A 26,177-nucleotide genomic window follows, 5' to 3' on the forward strand; every position below is an offset into this window, starting at 1 on the left:
TGTGATCTGTTGTCATTCCTCGATGCCTACTCCGGCTACCACCAGATCTTCATGACAAGGGAAGATGAAGAGAAAACGGCATTCATCACCCCATGTGGTACGTATTGATTTATATGGATGCCTTCGGGTTGAAGAGTGCTGGTTCAACGTTTGCAAGGGCGGTCCAGATTGGTTTTGAACCCCCGCTCCATAGAAATATGGAAGCTTATATGGATGATATAGTGGTCAAAACCAAGAACAGGGCAACCCTCATATCAGATTTACAAGAAACATTTGCAAACCTACGGAAGATCAATCTCAAGCTGAACCCTGAGAAGTGCGTCTTCGGCGTCCCGTCTGGCAAGCTTCTCGGGTTCTTCGTGTCACAGCGTGGGATAGAGGCCAATCCGGACAAGATCAAAGCTATAGAGCAGATTGAAGCGCCCAAGCGAGTCAAGGATGTGCGTTGGCTTGCTGGTTGCCAGAAGCCTAAGCAACATTGCAAGATTTGAAGAGGTACCTTTCCTCCGCGCCAATACTAGTTGCGCCTAGGCCACAGGAACCGTTGCTGCTATACATGGCGGCAACGAACCAGGTGGTTAGCGCCGCACTAGTGGCACAGAGAGAAATTGATGATGAGGTAATAGCAGCGATGGAGCCCGATGCCACCGATGCCGAGATGACGCAGCCAATTGAAGTGCCGCCGAAGAAGAAAATGATGCAGCACCCGGTCTGCTTTGTTAGTTCCCTCCTGCAGGGGGCTAGATCGAGGTACTCCGGTGTGCAGAAACCGCTCTTCGGCCTTCTTATGGCCTCGAGGAAGCTGCGTCACTACTTCCAGGTGCACGAAATCCCTGTCGTCACTCGCCTCCCTCTGCAACGGATATTGCACAATCCAGACGCAACAGGAAGGATCGTATAGTGGGCACTGGAACTATCCAGCTTTGGCCTCAAGTCTGAGAGTACCTCGATGATTCAAAGCCGAGTCCTGGCGGAGTTCATTGCAGAATGGACCGCGACGCCTGACGAAGAAACCCAAGAGACTGCTCTCCCCGGGAAGGAGGCAAGTTGTGACTGGCTCATGTACTTTGATGGAGCTTTCTCCTTAAAGGGCGCCGGGGCTGGCGTACTACTTGTCGCGCCCACCGGAGAGCACCTCAAGTACGTGATCCAGATGCACTTCCCCAGGGAGGTGTCAACAAACAATAGGGCTGAGTACGAAGGGCTGCTTGCTGGTCTTAGGATCGCGACGGACCTCGGAATCAAGAAACTCGTCGTCAGACGCGACTTGCAACTTGTTGTCAAGCAAGTCAACCAGGATTACCAGAGCCCGTTGATGAAGGCCTACGTTGATGAAGTGAGAAAGCTGGAAGAGCATTTTGACAGTATACAGGCAGAATACGTTCCCCGAGCAGAGAATGGTATCGCCGGTTACCTGTCAAAATGCGCTGCCCTCAAGCTACATGTGGAACCAGGTACCTTTGTGCTTCGGCTAACTCAGCCATCCGTTGATCCATCAATAGAGTAGAACAAGAGGAGAAAATCAGGGCCCGACAAGTACTTTCCCGCCGAGCTCCCCGAAGCCGCTGGCAAGGATGTTGCCGGAGACACTGAGCCCACCACGAGACGGCTAGCTCCGACAGAGCATCAAGCTCTTGCCATGGAGACAGCCGCTCCGATAGCGGAGGAAATGCCTTTAGTCCTCGCCGTCGAGCCCAGGCTCCAGCGTGGGCACAACATACCGTCCGGTTCCTCCAAACAGGGGAACTTCCTGAGGAGCAGGAAGAAGCGGAAAAAGTAGCCCGTCGCTCTACTATGTACTAGTTCGTCGATGACGTCCTGTACAGAAAGAGGCCGAACGGCGTGAAATTGAAGTGTATCCCTCGAGAGGAAGGACTAGGGCTGTTGGTGGAGATACATGGAGGCATATGTGGATCCCACATCGGGTCAAGGGCCCTTGCCGGCAAAGCGTTTCGGCAAGGCTTCTTCTGGCCCACCGCCCTCGTGTAACATCCCAAATTTTCAATTTGAAATGTTATACATTAGATCATCATTGCATATCATATTTTATTTGCGTTTGGTTTTGATCCAAGAATTTCTACGCAACTCAAGGACCCACAGAGACAGTTGGGGAATTCATTATTTTCACATTTGAGTTTTCTCAAATTTTGAGAATAGGATCATTTGATTTTATTTATTTTATCATCAATTATTTCTATTCCAAATATATGAGAGAGGGAATAAAATGACTTCCCCAAAATAAAGAAATATTGAGGATTTAATAATAAAATCAAATAAGATTTTATTTCGGAGTTTTTCGTTATTTTATTTGAATTTAGGAAAAATGTGTGTTTTTCAAAATTGCATTTAGGCCCCAAATAAATGTTCACCTTGTGCGGCTTGATTTTAGAAGACCGTGAAAATTTATTTCGGAATTTTGGAGTCCGTTTAGTATATCTTTTTATTTTTCTTCTCCGCGTAATTATTATAAAAAAGCGAACCGACCTAGGGCCGTGTCCGACTAGGACTCCCGGCCCGTTAGTCTATATATAGCCGGGGGAGGCCCAGCCGAAACCCTAGCCAGCCCCAAGCCGCCCCAAGTCGCCCCAGCCCCGCCCTCGCTGCGCCGCCCCGCCGCCGGACGCCGCCGCCGCCGCACGCCACCCGAGGTCCGCCGCCGCCTCGTTTTTGGCGCCGATTTTTTTTCGAAAAGCCGTTCAGTTTTTCCGTCGGTTTTTTTAGATTCATTTTTTTAAATAGATCGATTTCCGATTTATTTAAATAGCGAGCGTTCGTCCGTTCGTTCGTTCTTGCGAACGTTCATCGTTTTTCTTGTTCTCGGCTTAAATCCGCGATTTTTCTGATCGTGATTCCTGATCCGATTTTCTTTTTAGTATAACTTTTCACTCGGTTATCGGAATCAGGCGATTCAAGCGCCTAGAGTTTCGTCTCAAAACCCTCTATCCGTTTAATCAACTTAAACCAGTTTTTGCTACTGTAAAATTTGCCCTAGATCCAGATTAGTAGAACGAAGTTGTTTTCTTTCGCCGTTCGCCAGTTCTTTCGATTTGATTCTTTTTGGAAACCGGAGTTCTTAAGTTGAACCTTCTGGTTAGATCTCTTATTTGCGTTTACCCGTGCATTAGATGAGTACTTATTGTATGCTTGTTTGTTTGTTTACGATAGAGTACCTGGTGTGCGCCGCTTGTTACTTTGAATCACTAGGTTTCCCGGATCATCAGCAAGGCAAGTAACACTTTGATCATACCTTTCCTACTACCCAGTTTTATTGCATTAGATCAATCCTCACACATTGCATGATTAGGGTCTAATTAAATTGTGGGATGGGAAGTAGTTGAGGTAGTACCTATTACCTGTTTATTATCAAACCTTTGGGAGTTACTTCTACATTTGCTTATTATGCCATGCTATGCTAGTAGACGTGGATTGGGTGAGTGATATCCATGATAGATGTGAGTATGTTAATTAATGGTTTATCTAAGGTGGCAACTTAAACACACATCTGGGTGGATTGAGGCACCTGGGTATTCCAGGACTTGCCTGTTTTCTTTCAGACCGCCACCCAGGCTCAAAGGGATCATGAGACTATTCATACTAGAAACTTCCGTGTGCAGCCAGAAGCTATTATGGGCTCTAGCATAGTTGACTAAGTCGTGCGAACTCTTACAGTGGTAGACTAGCAGATGTAGGGGATGTAGGTGGTACGGTCTACCCGATCGTAAGGTGCTAACGCTTCTGAAAGACTATGTCTCGGTCATCCGTCTTCTCAAACACCATGTAGTGCGAGAAACCAAACGGAGGCGATCGAGTCTTGTGGGGAAAAGTGCGCAAACCTCTGCAGAGTGTAATAAACTAATCATGGTTAGCCGTGTCCCCGGTTATGGACATCTTGAGTATCTAGTACCTGGATTATCATGTGAATCTCAACATGTTACCCTAAATTAGTTTTGTTGGGCTTTGTTTAATGATGATGCTTAATTGGGATTGAGAATGCTGTCAACCATTCTCAATGTTTAACAACCACCATGATAGTAATTAAATTTATTCCTTTGTAGTAGGGAAAAATTGGCTTTTCGCAAAACAGTAACTATAGAGCTTTCCACCAACCAAATATGCATATAGTATAGCTGTTTCATTCCATTATTCTATATGTGTTACCTTGCCAGCATATTCCATGTGCTGACCCGTTTCGGGCTGCAACGTTAATGTTGCAGACTTTTCAGACGACGATTAAGGAGTTTTTAGGTCATGGTTCTATACCAGTGATGCCGTTGGAGTTGATGGACTCACTTATCTTCCAAGCCTTCCGCTGTTATCGTTATTAGATGGCCTTAAGCCATATTTATTGCAATAAGTTCTCTATGGAGACACTCGATGTAATAAGTGTGTGATTGCTACTCTGTTATAAATCCTCCGAGTACTGTGTGGTGTCACCATTACTGATCCAGGGATGACACCGGAGCACAGAGATCAGACAGTTTGAGGTCTGGTCGCTACAGAGATGGTATCAGAGCACACACTGACTGTAGGACACGACCACTAAGTTAAAGACCTAGATCACTATTCACTCTCTTCTCTCCTGACCTCTCATCTTTTCTACTCTTTAGGATGGCGGATGCAAGGAACAAGTTCACGCAACCAGATGAAGATACACCCTTTGGACGTCACTTGAAGGAAGTCACTAGATACCTGAACATAGGAGTATCAAGCTTCACCGGAACCTACAACGCCACTTTACCTGAAGAAGAGCGCTGGATGATTCAAGTTCAAGTTCCAGGTAGAACGTTCATGCCAGTCACTGAGCCCATAGAGTTTTCTTTTGATGCACCAAACTGGAGTCTAGGAAAGAGCATGGCAGCTCACATCGCCATGGGACGCATTGGAGAAGTCTACCGCAATGATCTCAAGGATACTATCTACCAGATTCATGGGCACCGAGATGAGCACTGGGAGATGATCAGCACCAGGAAGGATAGATCAATTGCAGCTTTTATCCAGGAGTTAAACCAACACATTCGACGACAGGAGAACCAGATGTGCGGCGACATGATAGATCTGAAGAAGGCTAAGACAAGAATCAAAGAACTGGAGGAAGAACTCAAGGCTATACGCAAAGATTATGAAGAGGAAATTGAGGTATTGGTGGATAAGAATGCCGACCTAACAACGAAGATCGGGATATTTATGGGAGGCCCTACACCAGTAGATGAAGACGAAGAACCCAAGGAGATTCGCCCGGAAGACTACATCATCATCGACGACACCGATTCAGATCCAGACGATAGCGATGATGATTATGTTGATGAAGCTGGAGCAGATATCATGGAGTCTGCAACCGAAGAATATTTCTAGTAGACCACCTCATCAGTAGTAGTAGTCCACCATGTAAATATAGTAGTCCGAGCACTTTTGCGATAGTTACATCGATTGTATGCCCTTGTTTGATTGAATGAAGTGAATTGTTTGCTTTTGCCTCATGTGCATATGGGTAGTGTTTTCTCTTTAGACCCCCTCGATTCTTACATCTCATCTTTTCTAAACCCTCAGATGCCTCCGAGACGTGACCCCAGATTTTCCTTCCCACCGGAGCTCAACCAATTGATCCAGTAGCAGAACACATTGATGCAGTTGCTAGTCCAGAATCAGAATCAGGGGAACAACAACAACAACAACCCACCACCACCACCACCTGTTGATCACTTAGCGCGTTTTCTTATGCTGAATCCACCGGTGTTTTCCAGTAGCACCGAGCCGATAGTAGCAGATGATTGGCTACGTAAGACAGCTAGAGAGTGGACCACAACAGGGTGCACGGATGCGGAGAAGGTGAAGTTTGCCGCACATCAGCTTGAAGGACCCGCAACATCATGGTGGGAGAATTTCACAGCCACTTTCCCTGTCGACACTGTCACATGGGACCAGTTTCAGCAGGCCTTTCGTACTGCCCATGTTTCAGAAGGAGCCATGGCCATGAAGAAGCGTGAGTTTCGCAACTTGCGCCAAGGAGGACGGACAGTTGGCCAGTATGTGGAGGACTTTAGTAAGTTAGCACGTTATGCCCCAGATGACGTCGCTACGGATGCAGCGAAGCAGGAGAAGTTTCTAGAAGGACAGAATGATGAGTTGAGCATGCAGTTGATGGTAGCAACCTTCAAAAACTATCAGGAGTTGGTAGATCGTACGCTTATGATTGAAGGCAAGCAGCAGCAAATTGAGAATCGCAAGAGGAAGTATGGACAAGGGAAATACAATTCAGGAGCTCAGTAGAAGCCACGTTTTACCCCTAGACCGGGAGGACATTTTCAGCATACCCATGGAGGAGGTAGCTCGCACAATCACAATGTCACCAGGAATGGTAATGGGAATGGAGGAAGCAATGGCCAGAATCGCACCAACCCATCAACCCCAGCTAAGAAGGACCTAAGCCAAGTCACTTGCTTTAAGTGTTCGAAGACCGGACATTATGCCAATGAATGCCCTGAATTACAAAATGGAAATGGCAATGGAAGCTCTGGGAAGAAGTCGAACCCTTTCAACAGGGGACAGGTGAACCACGTTAGCGTGGAGGAGGTTGAAGCTCAGCCTGATGCAGTAACAGGTAAGTTTTTGGTTAAGTCATTTACTGCACTCGTTCTTTTTGATACTGGTTCATCGCATTCATACATCTCAAGGGGATTTGTGGATAAGTATAACCTGTCAACCCAAGCCCTTAGGTCACCCATGTTAGTAACCTCGCCTGGAGCAGAATATATGGCCAGTCGATGGTGTGATCGGTTACCATTAAGGTTTGGTAACTATGTTTTTCCCTCAGACCTAATAATATTGGAATCCCAAGGATTGGATGTGATATTAGGCATGGATTGGTTGTCAAATTATGAAGGGAATATTGAAGGTGCTAGTAAGTCAATTTTGCTTACCACCCCAGAAGGGAGAAGGATCAAGTATGTATCCCGACATGTGCCAAAGAGGACACAAGTAAGTTGCTTAAGAGGAGTTGTGCAGGAGGAAGTACCAGTGGTAAGGGATTTCCCTGAAGTATTTCCAGAAGAGTTGCCAGGCATGCCACCGGATAGAGATATTGAGTTTTTGATTGAGCTATTGCCAGGCACAGGGCCAATATCAAAGAGACCATATAGGATGCCAGCAAAGGATTTGGTGGAAATTAAGAAGCAGATTAAGGAGTTACTGGATAAAGGATATATTCGCCCAAGTTCTTCACCTTGGGGATCTCCATTACTTATAGTGGAGAAGAAGGATGGATCGTTAAGGATGGTTGTTGATTATCGAGGATTGAATGAAGTTACGATCAAGAACAAGTACCCATTACCAATGATCAATGATCTGTTTGATCGATTGCAAGGAGCTAAGGTATTTTCCAAGATCGATTTGCGATCGGGATACCACCAGTTGAAGATTCGAGAACAGGATACTGCTAAAACAGCTTTTACCACCAGGTATGGGCTGTACAAGTATACCGTTATGTCATTTGGTCTGACCAACGCACCTGCCTATTTTATGAACATGATGAACAATGTGTTTATGGAGTTCTTGGATAAGTTCGTCGTCGTGTTCATTGATGATATCCTGGTTTACTCGAAGAATGAAGAAGAGCATAAGGAACATTTGCGATTGGTACTTGAGAAGCTCAGAGAACATCAGTTGGATGCCAAGTTCAGCAAATGTGAGTTTTGGCTGAAGGAAGTAGGATTTCTCAGACACGTTATATCCGGAGAAGGAATAGCAGTAGATCCCGCTAAAGTTGAAACCGTGACTAAATGGGAAGCACCGACCACGGTTGGAGAGATACGGAGTTTTCTGGGACTTGCAGGATACTACCGGAGATTTATTGAAAATTTCTCAAAGATTGCGAAGCCTATGAAGGAGTTGTTGAAGAAAGATACCAAGTTCATATGGATGGAGGAATGTGAGGCTAATTTCCAGGAGTTGAAGAAACGTTTAGTTACCTCACTAGTGTTGATTTTGCCAGACCAAACCAAGGACTATGAGGTGTATTGCGACGCTTCACGTCGAGGACTTGGAGCAGTGCTTTTGCAGGAAGGGAGAGTTGTTTCATATGCCTCAAGACAACTGAAACCTCATGAGTTGAATTATGCTACGCATGATTTAGAGTTAGCAGCCGTAGTGCATGCATTGAAAACATGGAGACATTTCCTCATTGGAAATCACTGTGAGGTGTACATGGATCATAAGAGTTTGAAATACATTTTCACGCAGAAGGAGTTAAACCTCAGACAGAGGAGATGGTTGGAGCTCATCAACGATTATGATCTGAGATTGCATTATCATCCCAGAAAGGCTAATGTAGTAGCCGATGCATTGAGCCGTAAGAGCCATGTCCATACATTAATGACGGGAGCAATACCAAGGGAGTTAGCGGAAAATCTTCGTGAACTATGTTTGGAAATAGTTCCGAGAGGCTATGTAGCAGCATTGGAGATTCAGTCAACCTTGATGGATAGAATCAGAGAAGCTCAGAAGACTGACAAGGAGATTGCCTCTATTAAGGAGAAACTGAGCAAATGAAAAGCTAAAGGATTTCGTGAGGATGAGCACGACACCCTATGGTTTGAAGACCGTGTTTATTTGCCCAATGACCCGGAGATTAGGAAGTTGATTCTGCAAGAGGCACACGATTCACCATATTTGATTCACCCAGGGAATACCAAGATGTATTTGGATTTGAAGGATATTTTCTGGTGGACCGGAATGAAGAAGGATATTGCGGAGTATGTAGCAGTCTGTGATGTATGTCAGAGAGTAAAGGCAGAGCATCAGAAGCCAGCAAGATTGTTACAACCGTTTGCCGATACCCGAATGGAAGTGGGATAAATTAGACATGGATTTTATCACGGGATTACCCAGGACTCGTTCAGGCTATGACTCGATTTGGGTTATAGTCGATCGGTTGACGAAGGTAGTTCATTTCATCCCCGTAAAGACCACTTACACCAGTACTACAGGAATCCAGTACTTTGCCGTCTGCCATGGCGGACAGCAAAGGCACGGACGGCTGACGGCAAAGCACTTTGCCGTCCGCGGCGGACAGCAAACAGTGACGGCAAAGATAGGGTCGGCAAACAGGTCCTTTGCCGTCTGCTTTTTATGGCGGACGGCAAAGATCCCTTTGCCTACAGCGGCGGACGGCAAAGAGGGGGGATGGCAAAATGTTGCACGTCCGCCAACGTTACTCCGTTAGGCGGCTAACGGTGGCCTTTGCCGTCCGCCAGCGGACGGCAAATTTGAGCGCCTCTTTGCCGTCCGCCAGATTACGTCAGCAATACGTCAGCGCCCGCTTTTTTTGCCGTCCGCCCGGCGGACGGCAAAGGCAAAGTCTTTGCCATCAGCTTAGCTTTGTCGTCCGCCACGGTAGGCAAATTGGCCAAATGGTCCATCCCCCAGGAAGCACAGGTGGGCGCCACGTGCCCCCTTTGCCGTCTGCCACCGACGGCAAAGGGGTCTTTGCCGTCTGCCGCGGACGACAAAGAGCCTGCACTGCCTCTTTTTTATTCTGTTTTTCTTATATCCAACAATTATCACAACAAATATATCACAGCACATATATATCCATCACATAAATATCCAGCACATATATATCCAACATAATAAATATCCAGCACATATATATCCATCCATACATACATAGTAGGTTGCACATAGTTCCATCGATCCATACATATTACAATATGCAAAGTTTCATCATAGCAAGCGAGCAGAATACAAGAAGTGCATCAAAGGAACAAACAGGAAAAATCAAGCAATCCATCATAGGAAGCTGGCTTCCGTGAAGTGAATGAAACCTGCAAAATGACAACTAAGAAAGTTAGAAAAAGAAGACTAGAAGAAGAATTAGACTAGAAGAAAAAGAATAGAAGAAGAAGACTAGAAGAAGAAGTATATGCCATTTATTAGCTAACTTAGGTGAAATGTATCGTTTATGAGCGAACCTAGGTGAAATGGGTAGTTTATGAGCTATCCTAGGTGAAATGGATCATTTTGGAGCTAAGTTTGGTGAAATGGATCGTTTATGAGCTAACCTAGGTGAAATGGCTCGTTTATGAGCAAACCTAGGTGAAATGGGTCGTTTATGAGCAAACCTAGGTGAAATGAGTCATTTATGAGCTAACCTAGGTGAAATGGGTCGTTTATGAGAAAACCTAGGTGAAATGGGTAGTTTATGAGCTAACCTAGGTGAAATGGATCGTTTATGAGCTAACCTAGGTGAAATGGGTCATTTATGAGCTAACCTAGGTGAAATAGGTCATTTATGAGCTAACGCAGGTGAAATAGGTTGTTTATGAGCTAACGTAGGTGAAATGGGTCGTTTATGAGCTAACCTAGGTGAAATGGGTCATTTATGGGCTAACCTAGGTGAAATGGGTCGTTTATGAGCTAACCTAGGTGAAATAGGCTGTTTATGAGCTAACCTAGGTGAAATGGGTCATTTATGAGCTAACCTAGGTCAAATGGGTCGTTTATGAGGTAACCTAGGTGAAATGGGTCGTTTATGAGCTAACCTAGGTGAAATTGATCATTTTGGAGCTAACTTAGTTGAAATGGGTCGTTTATGAGCTAACTAAGGTTAAATGCCACGTTTTTGAGCTAGCTAAGGTAAAATGGATCGTTTTTGAGCTAACTTAGGTGAAATGGGTCATTTTGGAGCTAACCTAGGTGAAATGGGTCATTTTGGAGCTAACCTAGGTGAAATGGGTCATTTTAAAGCTAACGTAGTTAAAATGGATCATTTAGGGGCTAATCTACGTAAAATGGGTCATTTTAGAGCTAACTTGGATAAATTGGATCACTTGTAAGCTAACTAAGGTAAAATGAGTCATTTTAGAGCTAACTTAGGTAGAATGGATGGTATATGAGGTCAGTAAGCTTATTAAGTCATTTTGGAGGAAAAGAAGCTAACTCTAGGTCATTATGGTAATCATATTGGAGGAAATAAAGCTAAGTCTAGGTCTTTATGCATTTGTTAAGCAAAACACTAGAGAAACTTACCGTGATCACGGAGGTGTAGGAGCGGGCTGGCTCGTGCGATGTGTTTCTGGAGTTAAGCTGCCCAAAGATCATTTCCAATGTCTCGTTAGCATTATGACACTCAAATGTTAAGACTAGCAAGTAATGTCCATTCAAATTAAACTCACCGTGCTCCCAGGAGCAATCACTGGCATCGGTGGAGCGGTCTGACCGGACTTCTCGCACACAGACTGCACATTTGGTTTTCACAACAGAGTCATACTAGTTAGTAATGAGACTCAAATGTTAAGACTAGCAAGTAATCTGCAGAAGAAACTTACCACAAGGAGCTCATACATGGCCCTTGCCTGCATGTCATTCCGTGCCCTCTCCTCCTCCAACATCTTTGTCGTCCTCTCCTCCAACTCCCGCTGCCTCTCCGCCGCCTCCGCCAGAAGTTTCTCTATTCTATCTCTCTCACTCTGTATAGCAGCCTGCAACACCACTAACATGACCATTTGTAATCATTGATTGAAGCGCACACAATGTAATGGCGAAAGATAGCTGAGTACGTATAACTAACCTTGAAGGCAAGTTGGACTGGCCGTTCACGAGGCCTTATCTCAGGAGCAGAGCTCGACTGGCGTGCCTTGATCTCCGTGAGAGTGCTAGGACAACGGATAAGTCCATCTCCCATGGCTATGGAGCCATGGGACCTCCCGCCACCAGATATCATCAGCAGCTCTGTATCAATGGGACCCTGGCTCGGGTTAAAGTCCTCCCCTTTCCACGCCTTCCCCTGATCTCTATATTGCACGAGCTTGTCATGGGCGGAGATGTTGGTGAAGTTCGTTGCATCATCGAGGTCAGACGCAGAGAATGCCTTGACTTTCTTGTAAGGGCCAGTGTGGGCCATGGCATACAGGTCGAACACCTCTGGCACCTTATCCGCCTTATTGTAGCGTGCCTGAAAGACAGAAACAAAGTAAATTAGTAATTAAAGGGCTAAAGCTAGCATGATGAATGAATTGCATGAATCATGAAGCAAACCACATACCCACTTCCGCCCGTACTGAAATAAGTTGGAGCTGCCATGGTGGTGTGGCACACCTTCCATTTGGGCACGTTTGTCCCTGGCCTCTTTGTGGGTGGCCAGCCATTCTTTTGAGCACCACGCATTGACCAACACCTCCCAACAATGCATCCGATCCGCACACCATCTCGGAGGGGCCTAAGTTAGCAAATAGAAACTTGAGCGCTACGGCTATGAATTACTAAATGAAGGAAGTAAGTACAAGGCCTTAAGAATTACCTTCATGTACTTCTCCTTACTCAAGAACTTACCGCGGCACTCCTGCTTGGGCTTCTTGATACCACGCTTGGCGTAGTAGTCTCGAACAGCCTGCACCCGAACCTCATGCCGTAAGTTCTGAAGTAGGCGCTTGCACTCCTTGTGGATAACATGATCCGCCTCCTCCTCGTATCCCTCCTCACACCTCTAGAATGTCTGCAATCAAATGAGACAATATTGATTAATACAATTAATAACTAGCTAGTTGAAGATTTTCAATTGTGTAAAGGAGCAATTACCCAGAACTATCTGATCACGATGTCTGCCCTCGTCTTGCACAAGACACCATTGATAATCACACCCGGCGGGGCCGGGGCAGCCAAGTAGTGCTCCCAAGTCAATCCAACCTCTGGAAGCCAACCCTCACCAGGCAACGTGACAAACCCTGGGAAGTTTTGCCGAATCAGAACTCCAAGGACGGAGTTGGGCCGGCGGACACTTTCATGGTGGTCCCAACCCCTGCAGCATGACAAGGCCAACACATTAGTTATTTGAAGAAACGTGAATGTACAAGGTACAAAAAGATTAAATGCACTTACCTCTCCCCATCAGGGAAAATCAACCACCTCTGCTCGCGGGTCGCCGACACGGATAGGAGCTGTGTACCACCATGCTGGTAGATGTTGCCCCCCTCCTCCCCCTCCTCATCAGTCGGCTCCCCTCCATCATCAGCATGGCCACTCGGCTCCCCTCCATCATCAGCGTGGCCACTCGGCTCCTCAGGCTGACCCGACCAGGTACCCCATCTAGACGTGTGCTCCTTCGGAGTCTCGTGGGCCCAAGTCTCGTGGGCCGAAGGCCCGTCAACCCGAGGCTCGTGGGCCAAAGACCCGTGGAGAGGAGGCTCGTGGACCGGAGTCCGTGCAGCCTCCTCCTCAGACGAGTCCACCCTAGTAGTCACGTGCTCGGGTGAAACAGTTGGGGGCGGCGGCGAGGAAGGCGCCGTAAGAGTCACCCTACCTCCTCTCCCATGACCACGTGCTCCACCTCCTCTCTTCTTCTTACCTCGTCCCCTGCTGGGCACCGCGGTCGACGAAGAAGGGCCCGGCGGTGTCTCCATACTGTCCAGCAACGCTCGGCGGAGAGGTGTGTGTGGAATGGAAGACCTCGCACCACGCGCCGACGAAGAAGGGGCCTCGGCGCGCTCCCGACCAGCGCCCACCATCTTTCAACACCTGTCATGACAAAGAATAAACGAAATTAGTACAACATAAAAAAAAGTACCGACATGAATAATAATATGTATATCACTTAAGTGTATCATCATCAAGTACAACATAAAAAAATTGAATACCTGACACTACTAATAATCTCGATCAGTATCATAAATAAATGCATAATCATCATCATCACTATAATCAATGATGGGCTCATAGGGTTCATTGGCATCAACATGTGCAAGGCCACCTTGACGTAATCGGTCAAGCATTGACAGGTCATCCGCAGGAGTAACCTCTTCTTGTTCCGGCTCTTCTTGTTCCTCCTCTGGGGTGATGTCGGATTCATTGTCGCTGTCTACTTCAATGTTTTGGGGTGAAGTATAGCGGTTCTTGAAACGCTTTTTGGAAAGACGTGTCTCTTGGAAGAATTCTCCTTCATATGTGTCAGGGTTAATGCGAGGTTCATAATCCTCTTCCTTTGGGGGAGAAAGTCTAGCACGTGGCGGCACTTCATAAACGACATCCGAACCTTTTTGAGATTTGGATTAGTTTGGCAGGCCCACGGTAGATAGAATACTTGGGTCGCCTGTTGAGCCATAATATAGACATCAGGAACATCTAAATGGGTGCTTTGGTTGATTTCAACTAGCCCTATATGTTCATGAGTCCTTCTAGTCTCCTTCGGCTGAAACCAATAACATTTGAAGACTACGACATTCAGTGGGTTTTCACCATAGAACAGAAGTTCATAAATTGCTTCAACTCTCCCATAATACTCGGTACCTCCTTCGCCGATAGGAGATACACAACAATTTGTAGACTTTCGGTCGGCAATAGATAGCTCTTTGCCATAGGTACGAAAGGATACCTGTTGATGTCGTACTTGTCAAATGAACGGACCTTATAGTCAAAACCATTAGCGAATTGTCTCAATTCGGCGTCCATAGACTCTGAATTAGCCTACAAGTTTAATATGAAAGGATTGTTGCATTACGCACAAATTAGCGAATAATTGTCTAATAGAAATTACCGTTTGTTTGAACCAAGAGATGAAACCGGGATAGCCGCCTCCTTGCTTTGCGAGAAGCTCATACTCTTCGACGGAATACTTTTGGATCTCCACTCCATACGAGAATATGGCGACGTATCGACTGTATGACATATCCAGGAATAAGAGCAGTTCAAAGGAAAAAGAAGTTGCGGAACAATGTACCGATAACTTACTCGATGTACGGCCGCACTTCTATCAGGTTGTTGAAGATATACAACGAAATGGTCCGCCATTCTTCATTATCCAAAGATACTGGATGTGAAACACTAGCTGGTGTGAGATTCCCTTTGAATAGGCTGAGGTTGGATCCACCCTTTTTAGGGTCGTCAGCATTGTACCGAGGCTTTGGATTATGCAAATGACGATTTTTGGCTTCGTAGTGCGCTGTTACGAAGTTTGTCGCCTCCTCTGTGATGAATGCCTCAGCCATCGATGCTTCAATTCTACGTTTATTTTTACATTTTTCTCGAAGCGTCTTCTGCATCCTCTCAGTTGGGTAGCCCCAACGATTTTGCACGGGCCCTCCCAATCTTGCCTCGGTCGGGAGATGCAAAATCAAATGCTGCATTGGATTAAAAAAGCCCGGTGGAAAGATCTTCTCTAACTTGCAGATCAACTCCGGCGCCAACTCTTCCATTTCTTCTAGCATGCCAGGCGATAGTTCTTTCGCACAAAGAACACGGAAGAAATAGCTGAGTTCTGCCAGTACTAGCCATTCATCCTCAGGGATGAAGCCACGCAACATCACCGACATTACCCGCTCAATCAATATGTGTCAATCATGACTCTTGGGACCAAATATCTTCAGTTTATCAAGATTCGCTCCCCTCTTTAGATTCGCTGCATACCCATCGGGGAACATCAACTGCTGTTGCACCCACAAGATAATTTCCCTCATAGCTGGCCATCCAAGATTGAACCATGCCTTTGGCTTCATCCAGTTCTGCTTTCCTTTCGGTTCTTTCATCTTTTGTAATGGCCTATCACATAGCGCCTCCAGATCGACTCTAGCCTTAGTATTATCCTTTGACTTCCCATCTATGCCAAACAATGTACCAAAAAGTGCCTCGGCGACATTCTTCTCAGTGTTCATCATGTCGATGTTGTGTGGGCAAAGGAGGTCTTTGAAGTAAGGCAGATCCCATAAGCATGTTTTGTGAGTCCATGCGTGCTTAGTATTATACCCCTTGAAGTACCCTGGACGTTGTGGATCTGGCTTGAGAGCGTTTAACTGATCTAGGGTCTGTTGGCCTGTCAATGCAGGTGGTGCAGAGTTTTTGACAACTCTACCCCTGATGAAGTTCTTCTTGTCTTTCCTGAACTTATGGGAAGGATCCAGGAACTGTCTATGCATGTCGAAGGAAGAAAACTTGCGACCGGCCTGAAGCCAACGAAACTCAAGAGCTCCCTTGCATGTGGGGCACGGGAACCTTCCATGCACACACCAGCCAACGAATAGCGCATACGCCGGCAAGTCATGCGTCGAGTACATGTACCAGACATGCATTATGAAGTTCCGTTTGCTAAAGGCGTCGTATGTCTTGAACCCATTATCCCAGGCTTCTTGCAATTCGTCCTTAAGCGGTTGCATGTACACATTCATATTTTCCCCAGATAGTTGGGTCTTGGAATTATCAATGTCAGGAAAATGTTCTTTCTTTGCATAATCTGTCCGGGGGGGAGATTGAGTGGAAAGACAAATACGGGCCAACAACTGTATTGGGCTGCCGTCTTACCAAACACACTGAACCCATCCGTGCTGATGCCGACTCGAGGATGCCTCGGATCTGCCGCTTTGTCAGCATGTAATTCATCAAACTTTTTCCACGCAACACCATCCGATGTGTGTACCATCATCAGATTCCCATTTGCATCTAGTTAGGTTCTTTTGCCTGTTTTGTGCCATGTCATCTGTCTGGCCGTCTCTTCGACCATGAAAAGACGTTGAAGTCTTGGTACGAATGGCATATACCAAAGAACACTAACGGGGATTTTGATCTGTGTCTTCTCACCCATACCGTTCTCTACCACAATATACCTGGAAGACTTGCAAATGGGATCTGTGTCGACTCGAGGATACCTGGAAGTCTGCATAGTCAAGCCTAAATAAGGCACATCCTTTCTCACAGGCATGTATCTTCTCATAGGGCATCGTCAGTGCACGGAGGATTTTGTCCGACTGGTACATGTTTGCAGGCATTACATGGCCTTTGGGTAGAAAGCGTCCAAATACTGTCATAATTGCGTCATAGAATTCTCTGCCCAAGTTGAGCTGAGCCTTCAGAGCCATTACTTGTGAGATGGCATCCAACTGACAAAGCTCAATGTGCTCGTGGAGCGGACGTTTTGAAGACTCCAACATTTCATTGAAGGCCTTTGGAGATTCCTCCATCTCCACGTCTGCATCCCGAGCATCATCATAGTCTTGCATCATGTTTTCCATCCCGGTACCATGCTCGTCGGTGCGACGACGATCCACTTCAGCTCGGTCACGTTGGGCAGACTCACCATGAAATGTCCACACCGTATAATCGGGCGTAAAACCACTCTTCTGCAGGTGTTTGCCCATTTCAGCCTCTGTCTTCTTTTCCCAATTGCCGCACCGGAAACAGGGGCACTAGGTTTTCTTTTGGCCATTTGCAAATGCGGCTTTCACAAACCCCTTGGTTTTTGTGAACCATTCAGCGCTCCATTTTTTCTGACTAGTGTGACCGGTATACATCCACGCACGGTCACTCATCTTGACTTTCAGAGCTACTGGACACACAACAATTATATATGCAATTCACCATGTATATATTCATCAGTTGATCTACTTTGTCAATTTTATTACGTCCATGCAACCTACACTCTAATAGGTAATGATAGGTCCTAATCCCACCCGTGTATGTGTAGATTGGGTTCATTTTCCCATGCTATGCTCCGGATCCGACGCAAAATTTCGGCAGCACCTCCCCGCTGTTCTCCTGATACACGTCTCTGCAATAAACAGAGAGGATGTGTACCCGGAGAACAACAGGGGAGGCACTGACGAAATTTATGCGTCGGATCTGGAGCAAATCATATGGGAAAACGAACCCAATCTACACATACTCGGGCTGTCCATGGATAGCGTTGGACAATTCGAAAGAATCAAGGTTATAAATATGCAAATGCATGCATATTTATAACTATGACGCTTTCGAACGGGAGACACATATTGGTTACGCATACTGATGATTCAAGACACATATATAGCTAGCTATCAACTTTTCATCGGAATAGGTCAAATAATTAATGGGGGAGGAGGACTTGTCATTTGTGCTCACCCACGAACGAAGGGGCAGAGCTCGTCAAACGCACGGCGAGGTCGTCGAACACCAAACCTCACAGCGATGAAACAACTTCACATTTAAAACTACACGATCAACACAATTATATATGATGTTTTTCATAACAAAATCGAAAAATATATGACCTAACTAATAATTCACAAATATATGACCCTGTCGGCCTGTGGAAGGCCAGAGAACACCTTTCCGGGAGGTGTCGGGGGTCGGGGTGTCATGTCGGTGTCGGGGTGCCGTGTCGGGGTCGGGGTGCTGTTTCGGGGTCGGGGGTCGGGGTGTCGTGTCGATGCCGGGGTAGTGCCGTGTCGGTGTCGGGGTGCTGTTTCGGGGTCGGGGTGTGGTGTCGGGGTCAGGGTGTCGGGTCAGGCTCGGGGTCGGGGTGTCGGGTCAGGCTCGGGGTCGGGGTGTTGGGGTCGGGGTCGGGTTGTCGGGGTCGGGGTCTCGGGGTCGGGGTCGGGGTGTCGGGGTCAGGGTCTCGGGGTCGGGGTGTGGTGTCGGGGTGCCGGGTCGGGGTCTGGGTACCGTGTCGGGTCGGGTTTTTTTCCTTTTCTTCTTCTTCCTCCTCTTCCTTTTCTTCCTTTTTTCCTTCTTCTTCTTCTTCTTCTTCTTCTTCCTCCTTTCCTTTTTCCTCTTCTTCTTCTCCTCCTCTCCTCTTTTTTCTTCTTCTTCTTTTTTCTTCTCCTCCTCTTCTTGTTCTTCTTCTTCTCCTCTCCTCTTTTTCTCTTCTTCTTCTTCTTTCCTAAAACTAAACTAAACCTAAAACTAAAACTAAAAAAACAAAAAAAAGGGAAAAAACTAAATCTAAACCTAAAACTAAACTAAAACTAAACCTATAAACCTAAAACTAAACCTAAAACTAAAACTAAAACTAAATCTAAACTAAACATAAACCTAAAACTAAAAAAACAGAAAAAAGGAAAACAAAAGAGGAGGTAGAGAGCTCACCTAGGTGGAGGAGGGGGGCGGGGCGGCCTGGGGCGGCGGAGGAGGGGGCGGGGTGGCCTGGGGCGGCGCAGGAGGGGGGCGGGGCGACCTGGGGCGGCGGCGCCGGGCGGCAGTGGCGACGGGGCCGGGCCCGGCCAGGGCGGCGGGGCGCGGGGGTCCCGAGGCGATGGGGCGTGGCGGTGCCCAGACGGCAGGGCGGCGAGGGCGGCGGGGGCGACTGGGGCGACGGGGCGGGGGGGCGCCGGGGCGGCGGCGGGGTGGTGGGGCGACGTGACGGGGGGGCGCTGGGGCGGCGGCGGGGTGGTGGGGCGACGGGGCGGCGGCGAGTACTGGGGAGAGAAAGAGAGAGAGGGGCGGGGTGGGGCGCGGCCGTTAACGTTAGTGGGGCCCTCCCTCTTTGCCGTCCGCCCCCCTTTGCTGTCCGCTTTTTTGCTCTTTGCCGTCCGCTAGCGGACGGCAAAGAGGGGGGGCCATTAGGTTTTTTTTAAGCAGCTCGTCAGTGGGGCCCCTCCCTCTTTGCCGTCCGCTAGCCGACAGTAAAGAATCTTTGCCGTCTGCTAGCCGACGGCAAAGAACTGGCTGATGGCAAATTAGGTCTTTGCCATCAGCCAGTTCTTTGCCGTCTGCTTTTTGGTAGCTGATGGCAAGGAGCTTCTTTGCCATCCGCTAGCTGACGGCAAAGAGCTGGCAGATGGCAAAGTAGCTGATTCCAGTAGTGGCAAAGATATACATGACCAGGATCGTATGTTTGCATGGAGTGCCGAGGAGTATCGTATCAGATAGAGGAACCCAATTTACCTCAAAGTTCTGTAAGCAGTTGCATGATACTTTGGGCACTAGGCTAGAATTCAGTACAGCTTTTCATCCACAGACAGATGGACAGACCGAGAGAGTCAATCAGATTTTGGAGGATATGTTGAGAGCTTGTGCGCTAGATTATGGATCTAGTTGGGACGACAATTTGCCATATGCAGAGTTCTCTTACAACAACAGTTACCAAACTAGTTTAAAGATGGCCCCTTTCGAAGCTTTGTACGGAAGGAGGTGTAGCACACCGTTGTCATGGGACAAAGTTGGAGACCGCCAATTGTTTGGACCTGACTTGATTAAAGAGTCTGAACAGAAGGTGAAGTTGATTCGTGATAGGCTCAAGATAGCCCAGTCCAGACAGAAGAGTTATGCAGATTCTAAATGGAAGGAGACAGTTTACGAAGTTGGAGATAGAGCTTATCTTCGAGTATATCCACTTCTGGGAACAAAGCATTTTGGAGTTAAGGGAAAATTAGCGCCACGATTTGTAGGACCATATCGAGTTTTGGAGCGTATGGGAGAAGTGGCCTACAAGTTGGAATTGCCTGAAGGATTGTCAGGAGTTCATGATGTGTTCCACATTTCTCAGTTGAAGAAGTGTCACGCGGAGATGGCTGACATACCCTTGAGTGACACAGTGCCATTGGAAACAATTCAGTTGGATAACGATTTGACCTACGAGGACAAACCAATTAAGATCCTCGAGTTTGCCAGCCGAGTCACTCGCAGCAAGGTTATCAAGTTCTGCAAAGTTCAGTGGAGCAATCACATGGAAGATGAAGCCACCTGGGAGCGAGAGGAAGGTTTGCTCAAGGACCACCCTCACCTATTTTCTAGCCAACCTGAATCTCGAGGGCGAGATTCATCTTAAGGGGGGTAGGTTTTGTAACATCCCAAATTTTCAATTTGGAATGTTATACATTAGACCATCATTGCATATCATATTTTATTTGTGTTTGGTTTTGATCCTAGAATTTCTACGCAACTCAAGGACCCACGGAGAGAGTTGGGGAATTCATTATTTTCATATTTGAGTTTGCTCAAATTTTGAGAATAGGATCATTTGATTTTATTTATTTTATCATCAATTATTTCTATTCCAAAAATATGAGAGAGGGAATAAAATGACTTTCCCAAAATAAGGAAATATTGAGGATTTAATAATAAAATCAAATAAGATTTTATTTCGGAGTTTTTCGTTATTTTATTTGAATTTATGAAAAATGTGCGTTTTTCAAAATTGCATTTAGGCCCCAAATAAATGTTCACCTTGTGCGGCTTGATTTTAGAAGCCCGTGAAAATTTATTTCGGAATTTTTGGAGTCCGTTTAGTATTTCTTTTTATTTTTCTTCTTTACGTAATTATTAAAAAAACGAACCGACCTAGGGCCGTGTCCGACTAGGACTCCCGGCCCGTTAGGCTATATATAGCCGGGGGAGGCCCAGCCGAAACCCTAGCCAGCCCCAAGCCGCCCCAAGCCGCCCCAGCCCCACCGCCGCCGCGCCGCGCCGCCCCGCCGCCGGACGCCGTCACCGCCGCACGCCGCCCGAGGTCCGCCACCGCCTCGTTTTCCGCGCTGTTTTTTTATTTTTTTCGAAAAACTGTTCGGTTTTTCCGTCGGTTTTTTTAGATTCGTTTTTTTAATAGATCGGTTTTCCGATTTATTTAAATAGCGAGCGTTCGTCCGTTCGTTCGTTCTAGCGAACGTTCGTCGTTTTTCTTTTTCTCTTATTAAATCCGCGATTTTTCTCATCGCGATTCCTGATCCGATTTCCTTTTTAGTATAACTTTTCGCTCGTTTATCAGAATCAGGTGATTCAAGCGCCTAGAGTTTTGTCTCGAAACCCTCTATCTGTTTAATCAACTTAAACCAGTTTTTGCTACTGTAAAATTTTCCCTAGATACAGATTAGTAGAACGAAGTTGTTTTCTTTCGTCGTTTGACTTTCGTTGCTTCTTTCGATTTGATTCTTTTTGCAAACCGGAGTTCTTAAGTTGAACCTTCTGGTTAGATCTCTTATTTGAGTTTTAGCCGTGCATTAGATGAGTACTTATTGTATGCTTGTTTGTTTGTTTGCGATAGAGTACCCGGAGTGCGCCGCTTGTTACTTCGAATCACTAGGTTTCCCGGATCATCAGCAAGGCAAATAAGACTTTGATCATACCTTTCCTACTACCCAATTTTATCGCATTAGATCAATCCTCACACATTGCATGATTAGGGTCTAATTAAATTTTGGGATGGGAAGTAGTTGAGGTAGTACCTATTACCTGTTTATTATCGAACCTTTGGGAGTTACTTCTACGTTTGCTTATTATGCCATGCTATGCTAGTAGACGTGGATTGGGTGAGTGATATCCATGACAGATGTGAGTATGTTAATTAATGGTTTATCTAAGGTGGCAACTTAAACACACATCTGGGTGGATTGAGGCACCTGGGTATTCCAGGACTTGCCTGTTTTCTTTTGGACCGCCACCCAGGCTCAAAGGGATCATGAGACTATTCATACTAGAAACTTCCGTGTGCAGCCACAAGCTATTATGGGCTCTAGCATAGTTGACTAAGTCGTGCGAACTCTTACAGTGGTAGACTAGCAGATGTAGGGGATGTAGGTGGTACGGTCTACCCGATCGTAAGGTGCTAGCGCTTCTGAAAGACTATGTCTCGGTCATCCGTCTTCTCAAACACCATGTAGTGCGAGAAACCAAACGGAGGCGATCGAGTCTTGTGGGGAAAAGTGCGCAAACCTCTGCAGAGTGTAATAAACTAATCATGGTTAGCCGTGTCCCAGGTTATGTACATCTTGAGTATCTAGTACCTGGATTATCATGTGAATCTCAAGATGTTACCCTAAATTAATTTTGTTGGGCTTTGTTTAATAATGATGCTTAATTGGGATTGAGAATGCTGTCAACCATTCTCAATGTTTAACAACCACCATGATAGTAATTAAATTTATTCCTTTGTAGTAGGGAAAAATTGGCTTTTCGCAAAACAGTAACCATAGAGCTTTCCACCAGCCAAATATGCATATAGTATAGCTATTTCATTCCATTATTCTCTATGTGTTACCTTGACAGCATATTCCATGTGCTGACCCGTTTCGGGTTGCAACGTTAATGTTGCAGATTTTTTAGACGACGATTAAGGAGTTTTTAGGTCGTGGTTCTATACTCAGTGATGCTGTTGGAGTTGATGGACTCACTTATCTTCCAAGCCTTCCGCTGTTATCGTTATTAGATGGCCTTAAGCCATATTTATTGCAATAAGTTCTCTACGGAGACACTCGATGTAATAAGTGTGTGATTGCTACTCTGTTATAAATCCTCCGATTACTGTGTGGTGTCAGCATTACTGATCCAGGGATGATACCGGAGCACAGAGATCAGACTGTTTGAGGTCTGGTCGCTACACCTCTAGGATGCGACGACACTAGTCACCAGGTGTGAAGCGTGTCAGTTCCATTCAAAGAAGCTTCATCAGCCAGCTCAAGGCCTTCAAACCATTCCTCTCCGCTGGCCTTTCTCGGTCCGGGGGCTCGACATACTGGGCCCTTTCCCCCGCGCTGTCGGGGGCTTTGAGTACTTGTACGTTGCAATCGACAAGTTCACAAAGTGGCCAGAAGTGGAAGCAGTGAGGAAGGTCACAGCACAGTCAGCCGTCAAGTTCTTCAAAGGGCTGGTGTGCCGTTTTGGTGTACCCAATAGGGTTATCACCGACAACGGCATGCAGTTCACAAGCCACACCTTCATGCAATATATTCAAGACCTCGGCAGCAAGGTCTGTTTCGCTTCCGTTGCTCACCCACGAAGCAATGGTCAAGCTGAGAGGGCAAATGCTGAAGTACTGCGAGGTCTGAGGACAAAGACCTTTGACAGAATGCACAAGAGTGGAAGGCGCTGGATTGATGAATTGCTGGCGGTTCTTTGGTCAATTAGAACGACACCAAATCGAGCCACCAGCCAGACACCCTTTGCCCTGGTATACGGGGCAGAAGCAGTTCTCCCCACAGAACTCATATACGGGTCACCTCGAGTACTTGCTTATGACGAGATTGAGCAAGAGCAATTGCGGCAAGATGACGCAACGCTCCTTGAGGAAGATCGTCTTCGGGCGGCTGTGAGAGCAGCGCGCTACCAGCAAGCCTTGTGCCGCTACCATAGCCGCAAGGTTCATGCCCGAAGCTTTGAGGAAGGCGACCTTGTTCTTCGGCGCATCTTCGTAAGTTTTACCCGTGAGGCACGGCTTGCCGGGCCCCCCGGCAAACCACCTTTTGTACGAGCCTTGCCAATGACGCATGTAACCCTTTGTACAAAGCCAGGCGCAGACCCTGAGCATAAGTAAATGAAGCGCTGGCGCCCTAAGTTATAGCATGCATGCTAGGTCGAGTCTCGTCCTTGGTTAGGGTTGATAGTGCTTAGCGGCGACTAACCCCTAGCTTAAAGGTCGAGTGTGCATCTCTTTGTCTTTCTTTTGTCTTCTTTGGTTCACAGGACACACAGATATCCGTGCAAAAACCACTTGGGGACAAAAAAAAAGAGGAACAGACCAGCATCTAGCCCCCGGCAAGCGGCTGCAAGAGCAAAGATTCACCCACGGTGAACCAGGGTTGCCGGGCACTGCAGCTTCAGATAAGTTCTTCATCCCTTATCATGCATTCCATTATGGACTGAGGTATGTGAAATCTCGTTTTCCCCTAAGCTACCGTGCTCCCAGAACTCTAGGCCCTAGGGCTCGTTCCTGGGGCCAAGTTTGGTCGTAGTCGCGGCAGCGAAAGGATGAAACAAGGAGCTTGAACCCGCCTCATCCCTGCCTCCGCCAAAGGCGTGAGGAAGGTCGAGCAAAGTGGGGAGACGCCAAGGCCTGTTGCCAGGCAAGGAAATGTTTATCTTGAAGATATCAAGGATTTACTCCTTGTCATGGGTTCCACCCGCAAACAAATGACCCGGGAAGCATCCCTTTTTCATTAAAAAAACATTCCACTCAGGTACAGTCCATAGGGAATGAAAAACATGAATGATGGGATTACAAGTTTTAAATTCAACAAAGGCCCGAAGGCTTACAAACTGAAAAGAGATAAGGTGCCTGTAATCCCTTTCTTGTCCCTCTCCTCAGGAGGCAGGTCAAGGAGGCGAAAAGGACAAAAGGAGCGCCTAGGCGAGCTACGGGTGGCAGAAGACACCAAGAGAACATCTTGGTGGTCGTCCAAAGGCTGGATGGTGATGGCGGCGCCGGAAGCAGAGCTCGCAGACGAGGCGGCAGGACGTCAGCATGCGTCGAAGGCGTCGGTGCCCGCGTACTCCGACTTGACGGCCTTGGCGCCCGCCGTCTTCCTCTTCCGCAGCCTCCCAACACTAGCCGCCCAAGGAGACGACCCGGATAAGTTCAAGGAGCCGGCGACACGGATGATGGGGTCGCTGGTGCCGCACGGAGCGGCACCCGATACCTAGTCGGACCTGTCATCCTGCCGCCTACTACCCTCGTCGTCGATGCCACTGTCCTCATCGTCACTCCCGCCCGAGGAGGAGTCTTCACTATTAGAAGAGCTCTCCACGCAGCACCTTGCACGGGTCCCAAAGCACCCGAAGACCTTGACGGAGAGAAGGACACCCTCCATCAGCTTAAAATGGAGAGTGAGCCCCTCCGTCAAGCGGTGGATATGAGCAAATGTCTTCCATCCCCGACGAAGATACATCACGTGAGGGGCGGGGAAGTCGACGCGGACCCGTGTGCCACTGATCCCGCAGCCCCTCATGTGCAGCCGCAACGATTCCGACAGATCCAGCTCCATCTCTCGCGAAAATGGAGTTGGGAGACGAAGGCGACGGCGCGGCGGCTGGCGCAGCCTGACGAAGAACTCACAAGGGTCATCCTCAACATGGCCCTCCATTGGAGGAGGAGCAGCTGGCGGAGGCGAGGCCGGCATGCCGCCCCGTCCTCCTCTTCCCCCAAGCGCCCCGGCCTCGCCCACGACCTCGCCCCCTCCCCCTTCCCCTCGCGGCTGGCTCTGCCACCACTGTCGCAGGAGAAGGAGGGACGCGTTGTCGAGCGGCGACCCTCGCCGCCACTATTGAAGGACCGGGATTCCCTCTCTCCATGACGGATGGAAGGGAGGAGAAGAAGCTGAAGGAAGAAGAAGGTGAAAGAATGCGGGACGCCATCCCCCCTCCTGCTCTTTATAAAGGATCGGGGTTGGGGCTCAGCCGCCCCGCTCGGACAATCAAGATACGGAAGGCGCAGGGAGCCAGGACCGACCCGCCACCCCAACCAGCAACGGCCCGGTTTCCCGCCTCCACCGTTTGCCACCCCAGGCGCATGGGAGACACGTGGTTGATGTGTAGAACCGAGGGGACGGGTGAGACGACCACTCCCCACCCTGTGATCGTGGGGAGTGGACGCCTTGAAGATCGCGCCTCAGCCCTATTCAGTAAATGGGCCGCGCCTCCACGCCTTCCTCCGTTATGGGGAAGGCGCGAGCCGCCCCTTTACTACGATGTGACGCATGCCTACGGGAACCAACCCCACGCATGCCGCCCACGTCACACGC

Source organism: Triticum urartu, chromosome 1A (assembly GCF_056163025.1).
Source record: "Triticum urartu cultivar PI428250 chromosome 1A, HENAU_Tu73, whole genome shotgun sequence".
Classification (NCBI taxonomy): Eukaryota; Viridiplantae; Streptophyta; class Magnoliopsida; order Poales; family Poaceae; genus Triticum; species Triticum urartu.